We start from the raw sequence: 7,314 nt of genomic DNA, 5'->3' as shown, positions 1-7,314 counted from the left end.
GCAAGCCGGTTTCCAGGGAAGTTGTCAGAAAATGGGTACACTTTTATTTGCATTTTAAAAGCTTATGCGTGGATTTCTGTATAGATGGGCCAACAGGGAGAAAGAAATAATATCTTGCAAAATAATTTCTAGAATGATCAATGACATCCCTTCCTACAAAAAATGCCATGGCAAGGAGTAGACAATCTTAGCCACGGTTACATTCCAAAGTTTAGTATTTTTTTTTTAAAGGAAGAAATTAAAAGGGAAAAAAAAGAAATTTAATTTATTTCTGTAGAGAAGTTTGTAAACGATATTCTATAAAAATGTGCTCGATTGAAATTTACTTATGCAGTTTGTCATTCTTTCAAAGCACAGATGTCCTTATATCTGATGGGAATTCTTCTGGATGTGTTTTCATTTGGGAAACCATGGGGCTGGGCAGTTGGGAAGAGAGGCCGAGCCACAAAGACTTGATTTTGTATGAACTAAGCAAGAAAAAAAAGTTAGTGCTCTAAAACTCACCTCATTGCTCCAGAGGACAATGACATGGCAATTTTTTAAACTTTATATTCAATAGGTTTTACCGGGCTTTTAAATCACTCCAATCCCTATCTCTGTCTCTGTCTCTGTCTTTTCTCTGTCTCGGTCTTTCCTTCCTTCCTTCCTTCCTTCCTTCCTTCCTTCCTTCCTTCCTTCCTTCCTTCCTTCCTTCCTTCCTTCCTTCCTTCCTTCCTTCCTCTTCCTTTCTCTCTCTCTCTCTCTCCTCCCTCCCTCCCTCTCTCTCTCTCTCTCTCTCTCTCTCTCTCTCTCTCTCACACACACACACACACACACAAACACACAAACACACACACACACATTTAATCCATAACATCATTTTACATCTTTCACATAAAGCTCCAAGAACATTAATCAGTGTTCATCCCAGAACCCCAGCTCAGTCCACACAGTTCTCGAAATTAATTGTGTTTTCAGTTGGCAGTAAATGAAATGGGGGAGAGTAGATACCGTAAGCTGATTCACTAAGAAATTCAGGACTATAGGAACAATAAAATTGTCAAGAGGTGGAGGGACAGTAATGCATTCTCTTTTGAGTGGGGATCCATTGCTGAACACCAGGAAAAATTTTAAACTGGAAAAAGTTTAATAAATACCAAGCTTTCATTGGAAAACTACCGACATCGTCAGGGCTTAATGTCAGTCAATGGGAGTGACCTTTATAGAGCGGTCAATGTTTGCACTTGGCTCCTGGACCTCGTTACCGGTCCTAGTTGATTGGGCTGTGTTTTGGATGCATCTTTAGCGTTAATCAGTGCTGTATTTGTTCTTTTTCTTCTACTCCCCCTGCCTGTGTGTGCCTCACTGTTTATCCCCTCCCCACAGATTCCTGAATTGAGTGAGTTTCTTCCCCCCCTTTTTTGGCTAGCCGTTGTCTCCGTACCTCCCCAGTTGTTTTTCCCTCTTGTGTTGTCTCTTTCCTTGCCAAAGGTTTCTAGATACGATGTACTCCTTTCCCCCTCTTTCTTGCTGGGTGCATCCTCCATGCCCCCCCAGCTGTTTTTCACCCCATTGGGCTGAGTGGTGGGGGTATTCTCCTGCTCCTCGCCTTCCATTCCTCCCCCCCATCTTCGTAGGTGCGATCTAAGCATGCGTCATCTCTCTCGGCTTCCCCTCCCTTCATACTGGCAGATGAAGGTAGCAATGTGCTATGAGAATGGAGAGAAAGGCTTAACTCCATCACATCTTTCCCTTGACAATCTTTTCCTCTGCTTGCTAGCTCCCTGAGTTGACCATCATGTCATGTCAATGGACTCAGTTTTCAGATTCTTGCCTAACAGTTCAGCAAGCCTTCTCCATTTGTATTTATCCTTCTAGACAGAAACTCTAGTCTAGATTGTATGGCTGGATAAGATGCAAGTTACCTTCAGAAACTATGCCAACTTCCTTCTTAGAAGAATAAGAATCTCATCTTGGTGTGTATCCAGTGGTGGGATCCAGCCAATTTGCACCACTTCGGCAGAACCGGTAGCTAATTTTTTGTTGCCCAGGCCCAGAATGGACTTCTAGAAGCGGCAGCATCCACACAGAGAACCGGTTGTTCACCTATTTGAATCCCACCACTGTGTGTATCTGACTCCATATTAGAATGACCGCAAAGAGGGGGTTGAAATTAGCTTTATATTTCCTTTCAATCATTATGTCAGGAGGGAGTTTTCAAGGGTGTTATTTGTCAAAAGGGAGTTAGAAAAGCTGCACCTGCTGAAATTCTCATTTCTCTCCTAAACAATTAAAGATAATGCATCAGGGGCTTATAACCTAGAGACATAAACCTACATCTGTAATAGATCATTTATGACTATGCCTTGCTTGGTGTAATTTCAGCAGCGATGAGCACCTCAGAAACATGATTCATTCCCAAAGCTCATTTAACAAGTAGATCTCCATCCCATCCCTCTGCTAATTATACCTTTTGCCCTAAATCAATGGTTCTTCTGTGACACAGGCATTTTCTGTGTAGCACGGAGTATATAGATCTTAGGCTGATGGATCATTGAACCTTAAAACTTTAATAACTACTTGGTTGAAAGTGCTCTCACACTTAACCCACCTTTAAAAGTTCTTGATGCTTCTCATCCTCCTGGAATTGTGTGGTTATTAAAAAGGACTTTGTAATTCTGCCTCTCCCCTTTGATGAAAAAAAAAAAGGGGGGGACCACTACAATGAAAATATGGGGTGGAATAAAGGGCTTGAACTCTGAGAAGATATTAATGAATAAAAGCTGCCTTCAAATGATCTTGAAAAGACCATTAATTGTAGGAGAAGCTTCAGGAGTAAGAGAGAAAGAAGATGAAGGATGTTAATTATAATACAATATTGGAAAGTATGTGAATCTTCCAGATAATAAAAAGACACATTTTTAAAATGAAATACTAAATCATCACATAGTAAATGCATTATTGAACCTGGAAAGGACAGATCATATTTATCTTTTTATTTGGATGGTTTATAACTTCCAAATATTCAGGAATCTTTGATACGAGTGCAAAATATCAAGCCTTGCCTGATATTTCTCTTGAAGGGCTCCATGTTGAGACTGATTTATTTATTACTACTTTTTAAATTTTGTATTTGTTTACTTACCCCCTACTTTTCCACTGTGGTGAGTATTTAGGGAGCTTGACAAAAAATTTAAAAAGCAATAACAGAATATTAAAAACACATGTCGACATGAATACTAAAGCAGATACTAAAAACATCAAACGATTAAAGTTTGGCACAATAAATATCTCTTCACGCATGTTCTATATATTTAGGAAACAGGACTGAATATAAGATTTGAGTGTGATGGTATTGACAGTTACCAAAAGTTGAATGTACCAATTTTATGGGGAAATGAATCCTCAGTTTTAATCTGAAATGTGTTTTCATTATTATTGTCTTATTATTAGATGATATCTTACCTTTGGTTTATCAAACTCAAGGCAGTATACACAATGCTTCCTCTTCCTGTTTTCACCACAACAACAACCTGTGAGTTGGGTTAAACTGAGAGATAGTGACTGGCCTAAAGGCACCCAGCTGGCTTTCATGGCTAATGGAAGACTAGAACTCACCATCTCCTGGTGATTGGCCTAAAAATCACCCAACCAGTTTTCACACCTAAGGCAGGACTAGAACTCACCATCTCCTGATGATTGGCCTTAAAAAAAGCCAACCAGCTTTCACACCTAAGGCAGGACTAGAACTCACCATCTCCTGGTGATTGGCTGTCATATCCAAGGTAGACTAGAACTCAGAGTCTCCCAGTTTCTGCCTTATCACCTGAGTCCCTACACCAAAACAATTCTTTTAAGCATGGAGCTAAAATAATTGATCCATGCACATATCAATTTAATTGAAAATGTTGGCTTCTTTTATTTCACAATCCATGCTTGTTACCTTACGTGCACTCCCTAACTGTCTGTGGGCATTCATTCAAAGCCAATCATGCATGACACAAAGTTAGTGAAGAACTGCCAGATTTGCACAAATCACTGCATCACAAGTAAATGAAGCATAGTAGTTTTCCATGACACGCTAAGCCAGCCAGGCAGACAGACACTCAGGTTAAAACCAGTTAGGCCCTGCATATGTTCCCATGCAGCCTCCTAAATTTTCATAGAAAAGTAGCTTTTCAAAAAAAAAAAAAAAAAAANAGAAGAAGGAGGAGGAGGAGGAGGAGAAGGAGAAGGAGAAGAAGAAGAAGAAGGAGAAGGAGAAGGAGAAGGAGAAGGAGAAGGAGAAGGAGAAGGAGAAGAGGGAGGAGGAGGAGGGGAGGGAGAAGAAGAAGAAGAAGAAGAAGAAGAAGAAGAAGAAGAAGAAGAAGAAGAAGAAGAAGAAGAAGAAGAAGAAGAAGAAGAAGAAGAAGAAGAAGAAGAAGAAGAAGAAGAAGAAGAAGAAGAAGAGGAGGAGGAGGAGGAGGAGGAGGAGGAGGAGGAGGAGGAGGAGATGCTTGCTGCCAGAAAACTATCTACGTGAACTAGAAACCAGCAGCAGTTAAATTCAACTTGAAGAATTCTTTTTTCTTTTCTGCTCTAAGCCCAAATGCATTTGCAAGCATCTCCAGAGTGTGCAAATTCTCCTAAGTGCTTACATTAATGCATCTAAAACATTTCTTCTCAATCTAGCAATGGCTTGCACTAGGGAATTTCAGACGCAATTGCAGCTCATGAGTAATAGATGCAACTGCTTTGGGGAACTGCTAAAGGTGGCAAAAAAATAATAATCCTACCTTAAAGAAAATGAAAGGGAAATTTGTAGATTTCTTGCTTGGGCCCAAATCCCAGTTGTGGAAAAAAAAGTGAGCCAAAAAAAAAAAAAGTGTTTCAGCTTACTTGAATTTATCAGAAGGGTTTCACACTCCCCTCCTTACACCATAGTACTCTGTCAGCATGACACTGTGTGTGTGTGTGTGTGTGTGTGTGCAGCTGAATTTGTCTATGGAGCTGCATGAAAATATATATTAGAGGGCAATATCTTTTACAGGGAAGTGATTAAAGAAAAGGCTATGCTAATTGTCAAGATCTGTGTTATCAGTCAAAGAGGAAGCTGGTGTTAATATTATGGGCTGCAGGGTTGCTAAAATCCCAACAATTGTTCTATTTGCAACTTCTGAAGTTGGTTTGCACAGCTGGTGATCCATCATGTCACTGTCTATCCATCAGCTGTATATCAACCTGATTTTGCACTTAAGGCTGGAAAACCAAGTTTATTGAGCATAATCTTTCGATGGTTGGACCATTGTTAACACAGTCGGTCACGAATGTGCAGGCTGTCCTGAGGTTTAAAATACAGCAACTAAAACAACTTCATTCTGGCAGCTGTGCTACAAATCAGTTCCGCGGAGTGGCATTCAGTAGTATAAGATTAAATTCATCGTGGCAAAACCACTACCCTCTTACATATATTTTTTTTGCTGGATGGTATTTTCATAGTTTTTCCATGAATAATTTTATTCTGAGAACAATCTGGTGCATCCCATGGAAATGTCTGCAGTCTGCTGTTGTAGCAAACAAAAAAAAAATGTTATAAGGAAAATTTACCCCCTTTTGCGGGATGAAACGGTAGCTTGAGCATGGGGGAAAAAATAAAAAAAGGAAACACACTGTGTCTTTCATGCAGCAATTCAAGATTATCTATTGAGGCCGCAAACTTCCATTAAAGTGCATATTTGGATTCTTTTTTTTTTCTTGGTTAACAGAAAACCTGTAGCTTCAGAAAAGCACTTTCACAAAAGCTAGAATTGAAGAGCTTGTTAAGGTTAGCAAGAGTTCAGAGCGGTATAACATAAAGACATATTCTAATGTCTCCTAAGTCTCCTAAGATTAATTCCCTTGAATCTTTCCATCAACAGAGAAAGCAATGTTGAAACAGAAGCTTAAGGGAGTTACAATAAAGGGTAAAATGTGGATAATTAGGTAAAATTAATACAAGAATGGATGTAAGTCAGAAGTGCAAATGTGCAGTAACACATGAACAGGCGGAGGTCGTTCTGATTGTCCCACACTGGCTGAGGCGTCTGTGGTTCGCCGATCTGGTGGAACTTTCCATCTCTCAACCGTGGAGGATTCCCTCGGATCGCATCGGCCTCAGCCAGGGAGTACTTCAGCATCCGGATCCCCAGTGGCTCCAACTAACCGCCTGGCATTTGAACGGCGGGCCTTGACCAGGGGATCATATTCAGCGAGGGTGATAGCAATGATCCAGCGTTCCAGGCGTCCCTCCACAAATAGGATTTACGATGTCACATGGAGGAATTTCTGTATCTGGTGTTCAGAGCACAGAGTGGTTCTTTCGGACATCACTATTCCAGTTGTCCTGGAATTCCTGATGGATGGGTTGGACAAGCCATTTGTCTGAAATGGTATAGGGTTTCCTGCCTGAGCAGGGGGTTGGACTAGATGACCTACAAGGTCCCTTCCAACTTTATTATTATTATTATTATTATTATTATTATTATTATTATTATTATTATTATTATTATTATTATTATTATTATTATTATTATTATTATCACCTGCTTGCAGCATCTTAAAGCAGAAGACACCATTCCTAGGGATTGCCCAGCAGCTTCAATTGGGTTGAAGATTCATGCTGTGAAATACCTTTTTGGAGATCAAATCCAAAGAGTAGCAGAGAGACACATAATATATAATTAAGCAGAGGGCACTTTAGTTCATAAATTAGTATCTTATTCTTGAGCTGATCCTCAGGGTTATCTGAAATGTTCACAAAGCATCAAATGAATTTAGTACGTTTCATGAGATGATAGTCGTATTAGGAGCTTTCAGAGCCAGCCCCAAGCCATATTGATAGAAACAAACTCTTCCAAATGTCCCAGGAAATCGTCTGAAATAAAATAGGAGGGTGTGTGTGAAAGGAACAGCTTCATTGATGAGTTATTTGCTAGACCTTAGGAAGAAAGACACTGCGGTGGTTAAGACACTGAGTTTGCTGACTGGAAGGTTGGCAGTTTGAGATCCAAGTACCACGTGATGGGATAAGCTCCTATTCTTGCCTCAGCTCCTGCCAGCCTAGCAGTTTGAAAGCATGCAAATGCAAGTAGATAAATAGGTAGGACGTCAACGGGAAGGCAACATATAGTCATGCTGGCCACATGACAATGGAAGTGTCTGTGGATAACTGTCAACGCTGCTAACATTGGATGTTTTTGCTTTGACAACAGTTGGAGATGCAACCATTTTCTTCTTATATTTTACTCTTAGAGTTAGAGTTAGAGTTAGAGTTAGAGTTAGATGATATTGAGGGGAGGAATGTGCATGAGAGTTTAG

The sequence above is a fragment of the Protobothrops mucrosquamatus genome, unplaced genomic scaffold, assembly GCF_001527695.2.
Source record: "Protobothrops mucrosquamatus isolate PMUCROS unplaced genomic scaffold, P.Mucros_1.0 scaffold89, whole genome shotgun sequence".
Classification (NCBI taxonomy): domain Eukaryota; kingdom Metazoa; phylum Chordata; class Lepidosauria; order Squamata; family Viperidae; genus Protobothrops; species Protobothrops mucrosquamatus.
Note: the sequence above shows the minus strand (reverse complement) of the source record.